Source organism: Chrysemys picta, chromosome 4 (assembly GCF_011386835.1).
Source record: "Chrysemys picta bellii isolate R12L10 chromosome 4, ASM1138683v2, whole genome shotgun sequence".
In the NCBI taxonomy this organism is placed as follows: Eukaryota; Metazoa; Chordata; order Testudines; family Emydidae; genus Chrysemys; species Chrysemys picta.
The window spans coordinates 21363341-21383930 of record NC_088794.1 but is presented as its reverse complement, the minus strand read 5'-3'; positions in this window follow the sequence as shown (position 1 = coordinate 21383930).

Here is a 20590-nt window from a genome sequence, read left to right as displayed (position 1 = left end):
ATCAATACTGTATATACTTAATTGGCTTGAATGTTGGTTTATTAGAGCAGATGAGTGTGTAATATCCTGGAAAATATTCACTCCAGATTTCTGACGATGCCTATGGAAACCCAAAAACAGAGAGAGCCCCTGGGGAAACTAACGTCCACTCCACAATCCTGACCAGGATTTTGGAAAAATCATAGAAGAGACCAGCCTCAGGTTGTGCACAGAGCCCAGTTCATGTAATGATCTGTGCAGTTATGTCATTCAGTCACTAGATGTCTTTGTATGCTACACAGATTTCCAGACAGGATGTGGTACCTGGTAAACAAGAGAGAGAGAGCGGGAACTTGAGCTGTGTGAAAGTCTGTTTGTGTCTGTAGCTACAGCTGTCTTCTTTAATAGATGCCTGTTTAAGAAGGAGTTTGATTCTATTTATCATGAGAGAGAACTTTGATAGTTTGTGGTGTGTGAATACTCATGCAGCGCAGATCAGCTCAGTAAAGTCTGGCAACATACCTTACTACCCCGGCTCAATGCTTTGATTTAAAAAGATCGAATAACTTAGAACACAACCAAATTCACCTCCTTAGTTTTGCATGGGATTGATTGTATGCTGTTGCAGGGCATTTGGGAAGTGTTAGTCATTTTCCAGGTAGACTGTTAGATAGGCTAAATATATTCAGCGAAATGGCTAGTTCATTTCCTTCACACTCATCCTGGGGGCTGATTTTCAAATGTTCAGCACCCAAAATTAGGGCCATATTTTCAGCTGTGTTCTGCACCCAGCAGCTCTTTGGAAACTCCAGCCATTTCTTTAGGGGCGGAAGCGGGAGTTCTACTCTTATGCTAAGTCTGGCTCCAATTGTGCTGAGCACTGGGAAAGATCTGGCCTTGGTGTGCTAAAGGACACAGCAGTGTACAGTGGTGTACTAATGATGCTAACCAGTCCTAGATGAATGAGAGCAAGCGCTCCCCAGTGCCATCTCCAGATGTGCATTTCATTCCGATTTAATAACACATTTATTGTGGGTCCATAAAACAATGAATTGTTCAAAACGCATTTCCACAGCTGTTCCCTGGGGCCTGTTCTCTTCCATAATGACCCCTTGCCTCTCATAGTGCGTTGCTGTCCAATACCTAGTTAGCTAGTGCCCTGTTTGTGAACCTTCCTTTTACATGATGTGACCAAGTCCCGACTCTATCAGAGCACGTAGCTATTTAGAAACATCCCTCAGGTGGGCCAGGAAGTTCTCCCGAAGGCAGTCACTAATTATTATCTGATCACATAATAAATGTCTCAGATGCAATAATGGGTGCAGCTGGGAACTAGGTTCTACCCTGGTTTTTGTCTGGCTTTCTTTGTCTTTGATCAAAGCAGTTGTTCTTCTTGATCTGCTCTGGAATAGCAGCCCGTTCCTTGCAATGGGATGTTCTGGTAGTGCACTTCAGTGGTGAATGGAGCCTGCCATGCACTGATACCCCCCCTGCATTGTGACACATAATGTGCACCAATGTGTCCTGGTGTGATGCTATGCACCACAGATCAAAGCATTACACATCATGGCCTGTACCATCTATTGCTGAAATCGAGCACCAAATATCAGGAGGTTTCTGTTGAACCATAGATACTGCATGTAGTAGTGCTTGACTTTAGCAACGAGTACCACAGTGGTACACTCTGGCATAATGGTATGTCCCACACATTGATATAATCAAATATAAAGGTGTGTGCCATGTATTCTGAAGACATACCAGGCCTTTCCAGCTGGTTTAGCAAATTTCAGCCTAATGGCGTGGATTGCACATGTGCAGTTGGCATCCCGCAGTGTTGGTGTGCACCGCACGAGTGCATTGTTGTGCATCAGTGTAACGGTGTCTATGATGCATTTGAAACGTGCTCTGATATCATAGCATGCGCTGCCCATGTACCAAGTCCAGGGCAGTATCTGGATTGATGTGCGCTGATGAACATGAGAGCGGCCATACTGGGTCAGACCATGGTCCATTGTGCCCAATATCCTGTCTCTGACACTGGCCTGTACTGGAGCTTCAGGGGGAGTGTACAGAACAGAGCAACTACAGAGTGATCCACCCCGTCTTCCACTTTTAGCTCCCGGTAGTCAGAGGTTTAGGGTCGCCCCAATCCTGGGGTTGCATGTAACAGTTCATGCTGCAACTGCATGCTGCACGTTGGGGTGCCGTGCGGCAGAGCTATTGTGTAGACTCTAGAGAGATATGCAGAAAAAGCAGGTCAGCTATTTGCTAACTCGAACCTCAGTGCCAAGGGACTAGGCAGAGGACTGCTTGTGGGCCTTTCATCTTCAACGCTACGAGAGCAGAATTACTCAACCGTCCTCATCAGCAGAGCAGAAGAATAAACAGCACCTTTGGCTGGTTGAGGAGAGCTCAGTCATCCGTGGCTGTGACCACTGGGGCTTCAAAAAGGATGGGGCTTGTGCCGTGATTATATGGAGCATAGTTGTGAAAGGGGTGGATTCTGGCATATCCATGTTCAGCTAGCAATTCCTTGCAAGCACCAGACGGAACCTCGCTTCCTGACATGCCTCATTTCAGCTAGCGTGGGCTTTGCTGCTGCCTGTCTGTCTTCCACCTTTCAGTCAAGGCCTTCCCCCACCCCCACCTTACATTCTGAACTTATCCGCAACTGATTGCAGACTCCCTGGCACCGTTTGCTACTGCTCTTGTTTTTTCAGAAGACGCTACATCGCTTCCGATTTTCTGAAGAGGCTCAGAAAACAAATCAGTGAAATGTCTCACGTCAAAGGTAGCATCAAGTGCAATCTTATGTCCCGTGGTGATGGGGGAGGAGCCATATAAGTACCTAGACAGACAGACAGATTAGATAGATAGGAAGCTAGTCATCATCGTACAAACCTCTCTAGTATCATCAGAAATATTATAATAAGGAAGGATTGATCTTCAGGGATTCACTAAACTCTTGAGAGTGTAACAGATCGATCTATCTATCTATCTATCTATCTATCTGTCTATCCCCATACACTACATCCATCTAATCTATCTATCTCCATACACCACATCTATCTATCTATCTATCCCCATACACCACATTGAATCTATCTATCCCCATACACTACATCCATCTAATCTATCTATCTCCATACACCACATCTATCTATCTATCTATCTATCTATCTATCTATCTATCTATCTATCTATCTATCTATCTATCTATCCCCATACACCACATTGAATCTATCTATCCCCATACACTACATCCATCTAATCTATCTATCTAGCTATCTCCATACACCACATCTAATCTATCTATCTAGCTATCTCCATACACCACATCAAATCTATCTATCTATCTATCCCCATACACTACATCCATCTAATCTATCTATCTCCATACACCACATCTATCTATCTATCTATCTATCTATCTATCTATCTATCTATCTATCTATCTATCTATCTATCCCCATACACTACATCCATCTAATCTATCTATCTATCTATCTCCATACACCACATCTAATCTATCTATCTATCACAGAATAAATATACCTTACACTGTACCTAAATTCTTCTTGCCAGTTGCATGGGAACAACTTCTACTGGCTCAAATGGGAGGTGTTCACATGCCACTGGTGGGAAAGCCCCTCTTTGTATATAGAATTTTTCATCCTACTGGATCCCAGCTGCAGGGCAGACCCTGGGTCGGGTCCACAGCTCATGTAAATAGATGTAGCTCCTTTGACTTTGGGGGAGCTATGCCCACTTATAACAACGGACAGTCAGGCCCCCTCAGTCAAACTCTGCACAGATTTATATTCCATGCAGCTCTCTGGAGCCGGACAAGGGATAAGCCTAGGCAGAAGATGGCCACATCTCTAGAGATGATCTCACTCATCATCGCCTGCGGCCACCTCTGGGTGGGACAGGGCAGAAGTTCTACGTCTGCCCTAGGCTTAAGAGAGGAAATGAAGGCTATACACACACACACGCTGTGCAGGGAGCGGGCCATTATGGAGGCTGGAATTAACGCTTTTCGTGGTCAGAAGAGGAAGGAGAAATAAGAGGAAAGGGGGCAGATAGAGCTAGACTGCAAGAGATGGCAAAGTTGCTGTTGGGATTGCTGGCAGTGTCCGGGCTGCTGGCGAGACAGAGCTGGCTGGCTGGGTTTTTTTTTTCCAGGCCCGTGTCTCAGTTTCTCTGTGTTTTATGTGTTTTTATTTCCTATTAAAAGCTCCCTGTCTCATTTCCTCCATGAAAAACAAGGCTCTTTCAGGGAGATGAATTCCTTCAGCTCCAGAAGAGCCCTAGTCGGCACTGAAAAATAAACAGCCTGCAGATCGCAGCGTCTTTCTCCCGAGCCTCCTCTTGAGCCCCACATTCTCCCCCCAGAGCCTGCGGTTAGCCTGCTTTTATTACCAGGACTTAGGGACATCAGAGATTCTGGTGCTAGAAAATGTTCTTTCTGCTCCAGACATCAATTGTTTGCAGCCCAGTGCACTCAATGTATTCCCGTGGCCCTCCATTCAGGGACTTGTTTTGTGCACCGTGTTCAGTATTTGGTTAAAGTCTAAACTGCTGGTTACTAGCTGCGGACAATCTGTGAGCAACACCTTTCTGTCAATGCTGCACTCTCCTACCCATGGATCCAGGGTGTGTCGTCTCCTGGCCTCCCACCCTGTGTGCCTGATCCACTAGCCTGGCCTCTCGCTCCAGTCCGGGGTTCATGACACGCTTCCCTGGCCTGTTATCTGTGTACGCTGGTCAGAAGTAAGGCCCTTTGGCAGAGTGGTGCTTGAGGGAGAGCCCAGAACAGGACTAGCAGGGGATGCTGCTGGCTGGGATTACAGTGCATTGGAAAAATGCTGGGGAGCCCAGGACTGACGTGGCAGGAGATGCTGCAGGCCAGGAAGGAGATGCACTGGGCTCAGGTGTGTAGGATCCCAGTACTGGAATAGCAGGCAGGACCTCAGGGGTGCACTCAGGCGCATGGGCAGAGCTATATGGGGGGAATTTGCAGAGTGTCACCTCACCATGTGCCTGCCTTTAGCCAAAACTGTTCACCTTGCACTTTCACAAGCACTGAAATTCACCTAGATACTGAGGGAAGAACACCCCTGCGTTTTCTGCTGGCCAAAAATAAGTGACTCTGGCCAGTTTGTTTTCTAGCAGCGAGTGATGCCTTTGGGGTGTTCGTCTGCCCTGGGCCGCATGTTCCTGAGTTTCGTTGGCCTCCAGGCTGAGGAGCACAAGCGTGGGAATGACTTCATCGTGATCCCTGCTGTGCATGGCAGGGGAGCTTGTCGCACACTCACTCCCAGAGAGGGGCTCCTCTAGCTAGAAGAGCCAGGTCAGCAGGAAGGGCTGGCCCTGGGGTACAGCTCTCCTGTCCAATAGCCCTCCCCTGTGGTCACAGGGTATTAAAGAAAAGCCCATCTGCTCTCCCACCAGAGACCCATGTCCTGCATCTTTGAGGCAGCTGCTTGCAGAACCCAGCAGTGGTGTCTTTCAGAGGCTGGGGTGTGTTGTCCTGGATAAGAATCAGGTCATTGATGAGCTCTCTAGAAGGTCTCTTGGTCTTTTCCCAGCTGAGGAAGTTGCTGATGACCAGTGACAACCTGGAACAAGTCCCAGGTGCTGTGGCCAACCAACTAGCAGCAGTTGAGGTGAGGACACATTCAGATCTCAGAGGGATGGCTGGTACTTTCAAAGATCTGGTGGACCTGAGCCTGCTGCCGCCTGAGGCCTACAAGACTGAAGAATTTGAGGGGAGAAGGAAAGGGGTGAGGGTCATTAACTCAGGCAGCCTCCTCCACATTTCCCCTTCTTTGCTTATGCCAGACTGGTAATCTTGGAGCCTCTTCCATGGTGCTTTGGTACGTTTGGTCCTACCTGGAGCCAAAGGGTAAAAAAAAAAGAGGTTAAACAAAAAAATCAGACAAGCAACTGAGAAACAAATAGTTTGGTTCCAGTTTGGTTCTGGACCCCAACAAAGGCTCTGAAACCCGTTGTTTCTAGAACATGATAAAGGCTCTGAAACCCACTGCTCCTAGAACATTACAAAGGTGCTGGAACCCACTGGTTCTAGAACACGTGAAATGTACTGGAACCCATTGGTTCTAGAAGATGACAAAGATGCTGAGCACAATTCAGGACCCTGACAAAGGCCCTGGAGCCCATTGGTTCTAGGCAAGCCAATGGCTCTGGAAGAGTCTGGAACCCTTTGATTCTAGACCATACCAAAGACTCTGGGAACCCACTGCCTGTCATTACTTGGAGAAGCCTCCAAAGTGTCTGCCTGCTGCATGTAACCCCCTTCCTGAAACCATGGCATAGGTATTTTCATGGTGACGGTGCTTCCACCCCATGATCCTCCTGCATGCAGTGTTTTAGAAAGCTGAGCTTTGACTCAGTGGGGAGGGAAGGCAGCGTCACCAGGACCTTCATGTTCATATTAACCTCAGCCATAAAAACAAAAACAATAATAATAATGAATAACTACATGACATGATTGCAAGAAGCAGGCAGTTTGCTCCAGCAAATCCCAATGGCCGTTGCCAAGAGAACTGGAGTGTTGTGTTTATCCCAGCCAGCGGAGTTGGCTTTTGGAAGCTCTTCCCCCTCGTAGTGCACTTGTGCGTGTTGCCTGCAACACACTGGCCGCCCACATCAACATCTGAGCTGTCAAGGCTCAGCTTTGAATTTGACCAGCCCGACAAGTGGAATGAGCTGGTGGGATCTCGACTCCCAAGCGCCACTGGACAGCTCTGAAAGAGTGGTTGATAATGACACCTGCAGGAGAGCCTCCTCTTAGCCCTGCAGGCTCCTGGCAAAGTGTAGGACCTATAGAAACCATCCTGGCCCTGGATATCTCTCCCTAGCAAGAGGAAGCAGCTACATCCCCCGGGGAAAAGGCACGCTGCTTTTAATCATTATAGGACCGCAGTGGGGTGAACTGTCTTTTCTTCCTAGGAGAGGGTGGTCCCTGAGGAAGCTGTTACTGCAGTGGAAGGAGATTTGATCTTAAGGTTCTCCCTAGATTCACTGCCCTAGATCAGCTAGTATCAACCTTGCCCTCCAGAGCTGCCTGCTCTTTGCACTGAGCTGTTGGCTGATGCCCAGTCCCTCAGTAAAGCACGCCGCAACAAACACAGTGGTGGAACCAGCCAGCGGGGATAGGAGCTCCTGGCCTGTGTTCTGAGACTATTCTTGACAGTCAGTTTTACAGCCTTGGCAGCTAATCTCCCCCTTCCGTCCCTTTCTGTTTAAATCAAAATAAACGAGCAAAATCAAAGCAGCAAAACCCCAAGCACAGAGAGACGTTTATTCTCCAGCCGTGTAATAGATATTTGTTATTAAATATCGGGGCTCGTGGAGGAGAAAATATTGGCAGAGGCAGAAGCTACAGCCCGGCTCATTTGCCAGCTGCAGGGACACTCAGCAGCTGCTGATGCCAGTGGCTACTGGGGAGGAAAGGTATTCTGGGACTCAAGAGAGCTGCGTAGGACATGGGGTTTCCCATGGGGAAATTTTTGAGATTTAAGAAAAATGTCCTGTCCCAAATCAGGATGAAAAGTCAACATTGCAAAAATTTGAGTGAACCGACAATTAAAATAAAAAAATATATATGTGTTGGTTTGAGTTGATCAAAACGTTTTGTTTTGATCATTTCAAATCAGACCCTTTCCAGAAAAAAGTTTCAGTTTCGATGAATCGGCATTTTCCTAACCAGAGTAGGGAGGAAATTTCATCCAAAAGTTCCCGACTAGCTCTAGACCTGGGTTCAAGACTCGGCTCTGCCACAGACTGCCTGTGTGACCTCGGTCAAGTTACTTTATCTGTCTGCATCTCAGTTCTGTACAAAAATACCCCTTCCTTTGTCTGTCTTGTGTACCTAAGACTGTTAGCCCTTTGGGTAATAACGCACAGGCATTACTACCTACAATGTAAGCCTCCCCAAACACTCAGTGGTTATACCTTTAAACTGCCTGTTGCATGCTGGCTTGTTGTTTAGCTCCTCCTGACCTCAGACTGGTGGATTGTGACTTATATTGGCACCCTCAGAACCATGGCCTGGAAGTGGAGACAAGGTGGCTGGAGACCCATTAGCAAAGTAGGGAGTCTTGTCCTTCTGCAGTCATGTGCCCTAAATTCCTTTCTATGGAGAGAAGGCAGTTTCATGAGGCTTGCACTGAGCACTGCAGCCTGAAAAGGGGATCAAACCTTTTGAAGGAGGACAAAGAAACCAAGTGCTCTGCTGAGATCCCCCTGGAAGCTGGTGAGCATGACTGGGTGGTGAAAGTCATCACTGGCCACTGGACCTGCCTACTTCATGGGCTTCTGCTCAAAGGTAAGAACCTCGCTAGGAAAAGGGACTTCTTGCCTGGGTTCACTGCTCTGCACTGGGCAGCCAGGAGCGGGGACTGCGAGATGGCACGCCAGCTCATGGAAATGTCCAAGAAAGCTGGCAGCTGCCTCGACGCGAACGCAAAGTCCTACGGAGGTTACACCCCGCTCCATATCACCGCCATGCACGGGCGTGAAGATGCTGCCGCCATGCTGGTCAGGAATTACCAGGTCAAGGTGGATCTCTGGGAGTGCAGTGGGAGAAAGCCCCTACAGTACTTAAACAATGAGTCGCCTGACACCCTCCAGCAGCTCCTGAGCAAACCAGATAGTTCCAGCGCTGCTGCAGCCAGCCGGTCTAAGATGACAAATGTGGAAACTGCCATCTTGAGTCCCACCAGCAGGTTCCTTGGAGTGATCAAAGGCTTAAAGAGATCTGTGTCCTCCCTCAGTGGGTCAGTGGGTGCCAGGAAGACAGGTAAAGCTACAGGGATCTTTTCATCCCTCTCCAAGGAAGTGAAGCAAGCCCAGGAGGAAGCCAAGACCAGAAGAATACAAACCTGTGTCTAAACTATTTTCTCAATTTGCTACTAGTCTCTGCCTTAGTAAATTCAAAGAGATGTGAACAAAGGCATCAAGGTCTCTGGAACTTGTACCACAAAGGGAGGAGGAGTTTTGCACCTGTACACTGGCACTACCCAGATTTCCTTAGAAATGCTGTAGCTGAGTGGTTCTCAAACTATGGGTTGGGACCCCAAAATGGGTCACGACCCCATTTTAATGGAGTCGCCAGGGCTGGTGTTAGACTTCCTGGGGCCCGGGCTGAAGCCAAAGTCTGAGCCCCACCACGCAGGGGAGAAGCCCTCTAGTTTCGGCCCTGTCCAGGCAGCGGGGTTCAGGCTTCAGTCCCCCTTCCTGGGGTCATGTAGTAACTGTTGTTGTCAGAAGGGGGTCGCGGTACAATGGAGTTTGAGAACCCCTGCATGATACAGACGTGTTAATTGAAACAGGGAGACCTCTAACTCCATGCAGGAGGCCTGAGCTACTTCAAACCGTTTTAGCAGAAAGAATGGCCAGTTTACACAACAGCTTGCTTAAGCTGAACATGCTTCCTCGGAATTTGCCGCGCCTTCTCCCAAAGCTTGAAGAGGACCAAGGATTGTTTTAAACGAACCCCTTGTGTTTTGTCAAGCTAGGTATCGGGTTCTTAAAAATGGCCCTTTATACTATAGGTTTAATGGCGCCATTGAGAGAGAGGCAGAGTTTGGGGTGTTTTGCAAAATCTCCCCCTTTGAATTCTGGTTGACTTGGGGGTATGCTGAGAAGGGATGGAGTTCAGAGGGAGGGGATGTCAGAGCAGCTGAGAGCCCACTGCATGAGAGGCATGTGGCAACCAAAGGGTTAAAATTAACTCCAGGGTATGAAACATCAGTTAATCAGGACCCCAAGGTGTCCGGCCTGAGACCAATCAAGGGTGATGCAATCTGTGGTGCTGAGCACCTGCTAGGTAACTGATCTCTGGGTGTGGCCCCAGGGCTGCCAGAGCAGTAGCTGGCTTTGATGCTGGTCAGGCCTCTGCAGCAATGTCTAGTACCTTGGCAATTGCTTTTGGTGTTCAGTCTAAACTGAACCTCTGCTAAGGAAACTCAAGTGGGTGCTTTGTAATTCTCCAGCGCACAAGGGTGAGGCTGTAAGAGGGTGGGAAGCAGAGCTCCAGACAGCGAGTGGAGGTGTTGGAGGAGCCTGGAGCAGTGATTTTTATACTGAGAGGTGGTGGGTTTGCTGAGGGTGGGGATACGGGAGGGATTTGCAGTGTGCTCTGTTGAGTGTCTGTGCTGCATGGGGTTAGTCTGAGAGTTTGGAGCTGTCCGAGTCTTACAGCAGCTTGTTTAGGGGGTGGCAGATTGGAGGTAGCAGAAGGACTGGCACCATCCTGCAGGGGGGCTGTGCTCTGTGGGGATGGAGTTCCCACAATGGAGATATTGGGAGCAGGCTGCAGGCTCATTATGCATGGGGACTGGGGCTAGGGGAAGGACTGGCAGCTCCCTGCCCCATGCTTATGGGATCAAGTGCATTACATCTGGTAGTTACTTCAAGTTCCCCAGTGGCGCTCCCTGCCCTCCCCCCTCTCCTTCCATGTAACTTCATGTAGTTAATATCTCTTGGGGGGCTTCAGGGGAGTGTGGAGGAGAGGAGGATGTCTTTCTGCTAGCTGGCAGTGAGTGTGTGAGACTGCAGAGTGGCAGGGCCAGGGCATGGCTAGGCAGAAAGGCCTGAGACAGGTGAATGAGCAGATCGCTCTAGTCTAGAGGCCAGGTTGGCTGGGCTGCTAGATGGGCAGGTATAAGATTCAGGAGTGACCTTGGAACCTCTGCAAAAATTGCTACAAAGGTCTCTGGTGATACAGAGGCAGGGGTATCGGGGCAACAAGATCAGCGGTCAGTGCGCTCTGCCGCCCCCTCATCCTGATTCCTGCAGCCCCTTTCTTCCACTTTATGCAGAAGGCTGCTGCCTATAGAGCGTTCCCCTTGGCCCCAAATGGCTCCCCATTGGCTTAGGGCAGTGGTTCCCAAACTGGGGTTCGCAAAATGTTCTAGGGGCTTCTCGGGGGGGGGGGATCCCTAATGGCGGACAGAGCTGTCCCTAGGGACCCAAGGCAGCACGGGGCCAGCAGCCCGGAGCCCCTGGCCTTCCAAGAGCTAAGCAGATCAAAGCAAGCCTATCTATCACACGGAGGAGATTTAAACTTCAAGACTCCTTATAAGAAATGGAAAGGGAGGTGGATATTTTTTGCTGTTTTTAAAATGAAATAGGCAATTAGTGTTTTTAAAATTATTATGAAGAACAAGTTTAAGCTTTGTTGTAATGTGCGTTGTTTGCCTGGACTGCTCAAGACCTGAATGTTTGTGTAGGAGGAACTCTTTGAGTTGGCTTCTTAAATACCTTCCTGCTGTTTCACATCTGATACTCCTTGATGAAACATAGGAGCCTTGTCTTATAACAGGCTTATTCAAAGTGATACAAGCTATGAAAGTGAGATCTTGGAAGTGTTGCCATTTTCATAATGTAATAAAAATACTGTAATGATAAATAATAATTAATGATAAATAGTGTGTAATCATGTCATAAAAACAAATTGTGTATTTCCAAGATCACTGCTTTTATAATTTATACTCAGGTAAAGGAGAAAATCCCTGGAAATATTTATTTTTAGGAGGGGGTTTGCGAGACTTGACATTTTTGTGAAAGGGGTTCACAGGTTGTTAAAGTTTGGGAACCACTGGCTTAGGGTCTCGGTCAGATCCGCTTGCCTTGACTGTAAATGCCCATCATGGGCGTTGCTCCATACTACCCTGCTGATATGGGCCTGATTCTCCTCTCATCTAAACAGGGGTGAATCAGGAGCAGCTGCACTGGACGCAGTGAACTGGATTCTCAGTAATTCCCTTCCTGCATGTGGAGTAGGAAGGGGGAGGGCAAAGGTCCTCAGTAGAGGGCTTCTCTAACTTATTCTATTTCCTACTGTACCCTAAGCAGCAGAGAATGAACAGCATGCTTTGCAATGCCCTCCAGCAATGCGCCGTTTACCAGGGGGCCGGGAGCAGGACTGGTGTAGTGCCCTTGCACCAGTTCTACATTGGCCAGGGAAGCTCCCTTGGAATGGGATTATCAGGGGGCCGTTTACACTGACTTTAAGGCCCCGTTGGCACTGCCAGCGCAGCATAAAGGTGGGCTTAGTGTAGAATCAGGCCCACGGTACTTGCATCATTTTAAGTGTGAGCAGAATCAGGCCCATCTGCTCTCTCTACTGTGCTCTCCGCTTACCTAGCACTTCTCCCCCATCCTGCCATCTGGCCCCTGCTGCTACAAGAGCCTTCTCCTTTGCATCTCCCCAACCTTGTCTGCAACAGTATCTTCCCGCCCGCACCTCCCTGTGATTTCCTAGGTTACTTTCATGCAGTGCCTCTGTTCTTTAGCCCTGCAGCACCATTCGCCTGGAAGATGCTATGTATAAAAATATAGCATTGCTTAATTCTGCACACTCCTACTCTGTGTATGGAAGAGAGACTTCACTGGGGATCAGCAGAGCCCTAGTGAGGGTAAGTAGGGTGGGGTCCAATTGATAGGAAGAGTTATTCAGACTGCAGCCAGGACTAATTCTGGTTACGCTTTCTCCCAAACAGCCCCTAAAAATATCATTTAAATTGGGGAGGGAAGAAAAAGGACATTGATTTTAGGTGACGTAAAGGCGAGCTAATGTTAAAAGCAGATTGATCGAGACTTCATAGATTTGTAATAAATTCCTTCTGCAAACAATGTGTGTGAGAGGGCAGTGAAATCCCAAATGTTTCTCCTTCTGTTGCTCATTAAATAACCCGATGAAATTATCTTTATTAAACGCAGGCCTGCCCCGGCCATAAAATGTTACTTTCATAACGAGTGAGGGTTGTTCCAAACGGTAACTTGAGGGATAATAAACCTGCAATAGATGTTCGCTTATTGCACAGTGGTTAAATGGTCACGATTGTTACTCATCACTCTTTGTTGTGTGGCAGCCCCTAGAGCCCTTGCCATGTGTAAATCACTGTACAACCACGGAACAAAAAGAGGGCACCTGCCCCGAAGAGTAGGATCGTTTGATTAACTTGAAATCCATGTCTAAATTAATTTTTCTTATTTGGGACATTCAATTAAAGGCTTTTATTATTTATATTGACGTAATCATTGCTGGCCCTAGCTAAGATAGGGGGTCGTGCGAGGTGCTGTGCTCACACAGAGCAAAGGATAGTCTTACAATCTAAATAGAGCAGACAGGCGAATGGTGTGGAAAGTAAATTATTCTTCTCTCCATTGTACAGATGGGGAAACTGAGGCACAGAGAGACTAAGTGACTTGCCTAAGGTAACACAAGGAGTTTGTGGCAGAGCTGGGGATTGAAGCCAGTCCTCCTGAATTTGCATCCAGGGCCTAGTCTTGGGGCTCGTGAAAGTACGTGTTTCTATAGAGGAAGGCAATTGCGCATACACGGTTTGATTTCAAAGGTTATGCAACATCAGCAATGCAGGAGATGGCACAGTTTGGTGGTGTGACAGGTTCAATGGGAGAATTTAGCTATCAGAGAAAACAAGAATGTCACCCAGAAGAGAATTAGTGGAGCAGGAAGCAAGTATGTTAAATTACCCCCACTGAAGGTCAGAGTGACACAAGAAAAGTGAATGAATTGATTATATTTGGAGACCTTCTAATGGATCACTGATGCCGTGAGCGTGGTGGTCTCAGCCCAGTGCAGAGCGAACCTTTTCAAGAGCACCGCACAGCACGGCTAGATGTGAAAAATCTCTGCACAGAATAAGACCAAGACTGGTGGCAGTTGAGGACTGTGGTACCTTGGTAGAGCCCAGCACTGGAATGGCCGGACTGGTGCTGCAGGTCAGGATTGAGGTGCAGTAGCATAGCCGTGGGGGGCTCACAGCTGGCACAAGAAGAGCTGGTAGAGGTCGGGATTGAGTAGCATCCGTGGGGTGGGCTCAGGACTTGGAATAGCAGGGCATGCTGCAGGGCAGGACCGAGGAGCATTTGAAATGCACTGCTGAGTTTTGTTCCCTCACTTTCACGTGCCCCTAGTCCATACAGAAACCCCCCCAATAAATCTCTCGCAGGGTGTCGATTCGGAGCCAAAGCTGCCTCTCTTCACACTGAAACAGTGGAAAGCGCAACAATGACTCAATGGGGCAAAGGGAGGTGAGATCCATGCACAGCAAAAAGCCCTGATTTATTAGGAGACATTAATAGGCCTAGTGGTAATAAAAGGTCAACATTTGTTTAGCGTTTGGCACATCCTTATGCAGCGGCGAAGGGGGGGGGGGCGGGAGGCTGCATAGCTGTTTGCACTGCTAATTGTCTGCAATGTGGAGTTTCTCCAAACACACAGGAATCGTCAGCCAGATGTTGGGCTCAGCCAGAGGACCAACCTTAGCAAAAGCCTTGGCTTGGTTAGTGCTTTGGAGAGGGTCATGTAGCTTTCCCCCTGACTCGGTGAAGGCTTGGAAGAGCAGTCAGTGTGTGACATGCTGATTGATCTCCTTTGCATTCTGCTTTCCCCACCAGTCGCCAGAGTTGTGGTGTTTTGCTGTCTGGCATGACTGCTGAAGCAGTGTTGTGTTGGCCAGCCTGATGTCAGCTTCTCCCTCTTCCATTTTGTCTGGAAATGATATGGCAGCAGCGGGACAAACCAATTAATGAAGAGGGGAAGTCAAAATAGCTGAAAGCGTCTTGCTGTCACTGACTCTGAGCTCAGGACAGAGCACAAAGGGAGGCAGCTGTCGTGCCTTAGAGGGGAATAAAAACAGTGCTTTTCACAGGTATAGCACCTTCTCTTCAAGGGTCTCAAAGCACTTCACAAGTTAAGGCTCCCAGCCCCACTTTGAAGCTCAGAAGCTATAGATAGGTGAATTATAGACGGAGAAACAGTGGCACAGAAAGGGTAAGACTTTTATTTTTGTTTTAAAATAGGGATGTCTAAATTTAGGCACCTAAATAGGTGCACCCAGTAGCTCCTTTGGAGCTCTCAGGAGGCTGCTGAATGCTTGGCACTTTTGAAAATCTAACCACTTCTTTGGGCTCCTGGCTTTAGGCCCCCAGGTTTAAAAAAAAAATCTTGGGTTAAGTGACTTAACCAATGTTGGACAGGGAGTCAGTGGCAGAGCTGATCACCTCTACTTCTCAGACATGGGCATCAACCCCAAGGCCACCCTTCCCCTCATGAAGAGAGAGAGAGAAAGGTGAATGTAGAGGGAGGACAGACAGATGCAACGCCAAGACAACAGATTACTTATGGGAAGTTCTTTGGAGCAGGGACCATCTTTTTGTGTTTGTACAGCGCCTTGCACAGTGGGGGCCTGGTCCATGACTGGGGCTTCCAACTGCGACCTCATTACAAATAATTAAAAGAGAAGGTGAGGAAAAAGGGAGGAGGGGGGAAAGCAGGGGGGAGAGAGAAGAGAGCGAGGAGGAGACATAGAAAGAGGCGAGAGACGCCAACATGACCTCTCTTGATGTACAAACTACTCCGTTTTTTTCTGGCTGGTTCAAGACTCTGATTCATCAGCCTGGCTATTTTAATGGCTTAACCCCCTAGAGCAGAGAATCCCGGTCTGTGGATCACTGGTGGTCTGCGACGAGTTGCCTGGTCACATAGCGCTGGCTCCTCGTCCTTACTTCCAGCAGCTAATGCGCATCCAAAGACACTTAAAAAAGGACCTTCAGCACTGTCCCGACCTGGTTCTTCCATGTAAGCAATGACCGTGGTTGCCACAGGGACGTCATAGTGGTCCTCTGTGCTTGTGAGTAAGAAGACTGATGGCCTGTCTCTACAATAGGGTCCCCCACAATGAAAAAGTGTGGGAACCCCGGGCCTAGAGCACTATTAGCAGAGCGAGAGAGACCCAGCTGGAGCAAACGAGGGAATTTTTGTAACGTGTGTAGGACAAACATGGGTGACACAATTTACCCGCTGACTCTGCATTGCTATGCACTGGATGTCAATGGAGAAGGGAATGAGGCATGGCCATGTGTCACGTATGTTGTCTGGGTTGAGACCAGCTGCTCTAACGAGAGCTGGCTGGAATCAGCACATACGCAGGGAAGGCCCAGGGGAGATGACAGGAGTCTCAGTGACTGAATGTTAACTTTCAGTGACGGGGAGGCTGAGGCGGGCTGCAAATGAGGGCCAAAGGAATATGGGGTGAGCAGACTGGTTTTTAAGATTGTTACTGAGACATGCAGGGTCACAGAGACAGAGGGACGGAGAGCCAAGATGGATCCAGGAAAGCATGCTGGGGCAGTTGCTTCTGCCAGTATGGACTCTGATTTCAGCTTGGCTTTCCCATCCTAACCTAGAAGCTGTATGCCAGGGGACTAATAAATGCTGCCTTGTTCTGAAAAGGCTGCACGATGTCGCTGCAAAATTCACTCGGGTGCCTGAAGGGGTAAAAAGTCTCTGAACAGGGCATCTGCACTTCTGCCAGGCTCGCTGGGGAGAGCCCCCGGGGAGAAACAGAAGTGCTGGACCCAGAATGCAGGCCCGGTTTCGGAGTTCGGCTGCAACCAACGTGTGTCTGCAAAAAGTTCTGGTTTCAACAGAAAAGATGTTTTGTTGAAAAATTCCCAGCCAGCTCTAGTCAATATGAGCATTCTCCAGGGAGCACAATACTTGGCTTCTATGCTGAGTTCCTCTCTTCCCCCCCGGAGCCCTGACTTCGTCTTACCTTCACCACCAATTCACTCCCTCCACCAGCAGCACAAGAACCACTCCCTGGCTCTTCCTCTTGGCCCACCCCCCATCCTTGTCACGCAGCCACTGCACCTCCCTTTGACACGTACCCACTTCCAGGATGCAGCTGGACCTTGTGCTATGACTGTCTCTTCACTGCTGGCGCTGAGCTTGCGGGGAAGGGATGGCGGTAGGAGCCACAAACAGCAGGCGACCGGTCATGTCAGGGGAACCACCTGAGGGAGCTTCGCAGGATTTGGACCTCACAAGTACCTACCTGCCAATGGCCAGAAATCCTCCCTTTTTCCTAGTGAAGTGTCCCTGGCGACTGAGCCGAGGACCAACCTGCCTCCCCTCTATCCTAAAGCCAAGGCCCAGCAGAGACGTTCCCTCCTCCACTGGGGCGCGAAATAAGGCTAGCCTGGGAGTTGCCCCCAGAAGATTGTGGGTTCAAGCAGCCACTAGCTAGTTCTGCAGCACCCTCATGTTGGCACCCTTTGGAAACTGACCCCTTTCCCCACTTGTTCTCCCCTGAGATATTGGGACCTGCCCTTTCCTAAGGGGTTAACGCTTTTATGAGCTAGTGATTATTTTGTTCTTTTACATCTTGTACCAGTGAATAATTAGAAGCAGCTTGTTGGTGAGGTTTCCTGGTTCTCTGGAGTAGATCTGAATTGCTTTCCCCATCATTAACCATAGCTTGGCGGGAAAAAAACCCTAGTTGATAAGGAGTGCATTTGGTCCATGCTGCCTGTCCCGAGAGAGACGAACGTGCCCAATGGCCGGGCCAAGCTGTGAAGCTTCATGGCTAATTATTATCACCAAAGTCACCCGAAAAAAAAAAAAACCACAGCGTGAAAGGGAAGAGATGACAGCAGAAGAGAGAGAGCCGCTGCAGGGGCATGTGTAAAGGCTTTTGGATAAACACACTGTGCAGTAGTGCCAGCAGAGTGACTGGAAATGAACTGGACAGGAGGATAAGGGATGAGGTGGGGAGAGGGCATGAGGTGATGGACAGTTTTAGCTGTGAAGGCGTTAGACTGAATCACTCCAGTTGTCCTTCAGGAATGAGAAGAGCTTTAGGGTCTGTCTTCAAGGCACAATTAACTCAGTGCTTACCCAGGTGCTGCCCCTAACCCTCCTACTGTCCATGCATGAAACCTTCTGATCCGGGTTAAGTCATGCTTTCAGTTCAGGCTTGCTGGCTTGCCAGGGGCTATAGGCTGAACCCCAAATGAGCCTTTCACTCAGCCTTTCACTCAGACGTCCCCTCTGCAGTGAGCCACTTGAATGCTGATAGTCCTCCAATGCCTTCCCACAATCCCGCCATGTGCCCAGAAGGACAGACAAGTTCTCCCACAATTTACCAGGAGAGAATCTGAGCAGCTCAGCTCACTGCAGTGCAAAGAACCATGGATGTGCCCCCAGAAATCCTAGTGACACACACCAGGGAGCACAGAACCAGTGAGGGTACTGTAACTTGGGCAGGGCTTTGCAACATGGCTGCTCATGCCTGGGCTAGGCCAGTGGTTCTCAAACTTTTGTACTGGTGATCCCTTTTACACTGCAAGCCTCTGAGTGTGACCCCCTTTATACATTAAAAACACTGTTTTTATATTTAACATTATTATAAATGCTGGAGGCGAAGCGCTGTTTGGGGGCGGAGTCTGACCACTCAGGATCCCCCATGCAATAACCTTGCGACCCCCTGAGGGGTCACGATCCCCAGTTTGAGAACCCCTGGTCTAGGCTAACCTGGCTGCTCAGACCTGGGGGCTGACTACCTGAGTTAACTCTGCAGTGAAAACGTAGGCCGAGTGTACATTTGTGCTGGGTGAACCCAAAAAGGTCGGAAGTGGAACTGGTTGGGGGGGAAAAGGAGAAGGAAAAATTGCAAATGTCTCTTCCCCCTTTAAAAAAAATTCACAACTTGAGAATTTTTAATTTGATAGAAATTTCAAAAAATTTTAAATTTAAACTAAGCCTCTAGTTGGTTGAAAAATATGTTGAAATTTCAAAAAAATAAAAATAAAAAAAATCAGAAATGTCCAATACATTTTGACCAGCTCTTCTTGGAAGTTCTGATTGGAGGAAAAAGCTCATCCCAAAGTCTGATTGTTATTTGAACTCTCAGAGCCTCTGGAGTTTTGTTAAACTAAGCTGAGATTTTCACCAAAATAATATTTCCTTATGAGATTCCTGGTACTGCCAGGAGAGGCAGAGATACCACCAGAGCAGCCTTTCTCTCAGTAGTTATCACTTCCACTTCAAGCCATTGCTGGAATTCTGTAAGATAGAGACAACCCGGTGAACTCATGGTGTGTAACTCCTTACAATGACTAAAAGCATGAGTAAGAACCCCGGGGAAGACTGTTTAAAAACCAGTTAGATTTTTACCAACCAATTGCACCAAGTGCAAACTCCTCAGGTCCTTTAATGGCCTCAGTATGGAGTCACAGACAGTCGCCTTGGGTACTCTGGTCTGCCTTGTCACCCAGGTGAGCATGTCTGACAAAGTGGGTATTCACCCATGAAAGCTTATGCTCCAATACGTCTGTTAGTCTATAAGGTGCCACAGGACTCTTTGTTGCTTTTTAGTCCTGTTGTTTCTCAATCCAGATGTAGGAGTGTCCAGTTGTAAGAGCCAACCAGAGCCCATGTGGTATATCGATGGGTCTCCTCTTTCAGGAGGAGTGTAACAATTTCTGTAGAAGAGCAGCTCTTCACACTAATTAATGTCCCGCTCCTGTATGGTGATTCATACAGTCACAGAGGTTCCCAATACAACCAGTCAGCTATTACATTTTAATATGGAGTCCAGATATTATAAATGAGATTAATGAATGCAGCTTCTCACAAGCATTCAATAGAGTCTAAATACTAAACACTTTCTCAACATTTTAATACCTATTTCATCAATATTAACACACAGGTGAGCCAGACTGACTCCAGCTGTGTATCTGTCAGTGTCCCATTGAGGCCTGGGGACCTTGGCATGAGCTGGCAACTGGTCTGCCAGCGTCACACATTGAAACGCTGGACCAAACTTTTTCAACTCTCACCGAAAGTTTCTGTTCAAATTCACAGCAAAGGTTGGAGCTGGGGCAAGAGTCAAAGGAGGAGGTGTGTTCTATTATCAGGTCCAATCTCTGCATACCTACTTAGTTAACCCTTGATGTCTCTGTCCTCAGCTATGATTCCTATCTTATGCAAGAATGGAAGGCCAGATTTTTAAGAGGTAGTGCGGGGAGATATAGTCCTCAGAGGGCTGATACATGATCCTGGAATGTTTTGGAAATCTAATGCTGCCTGCAACATTTCCCTTCTCCACAGCTGGCCAGTGTGCAGCTGTTGGGAGGAAGAGAACCGTTAACTCTTTCCTGTCAGTGCCCAGGGATCCCTGCCGCAGGACAATGAGTTGTTTGTTTGATTAGGCTGGATTTCCCCCAATGCACACCAAGGGTCTTTGAAGAGCTTGCTATCAGTCCTGGGGAGCAGCAACATTCATGCCAAAGAATGAAAACAAAATAGCATAACAACTCCTTGGAAAAGGAGATATTTGAGGGTGAAAACCAACAACTTCGCCCTAGAAAACAGACAGCCAGATGTTCCAAAGAGAGATTAAGCCTTGGAGAAGCTTAAAGGACAAAATGGAGCAGGAGTGGTTGGCTGCAGAGGGGAAATGAAGTGGGAATGGTACCAGGTGCAGAGGAAAAAAGGTGCTCATATGCCACGGTGATGGTCGCAGGGAAAGGTCTGGAATAGAATGGGAAAGGGGAATGGAATTGAAGAGGCCGGAGTGATGGGCAAACAGAGTACGCAGAAGTAACAGACACAATGCAGCTGCATAGGTAGGGGAAATGAGGCATGAGTGGCGTGGACAAACCAGAGCCTGAAAGGAAGGACAATGATTTATTTTACCCAGGAGGCACAGAACATTGGGAAGCAGGCACTCGGCTTGCAGCGTCTTAAACTTGTGTCCAGTGCAGG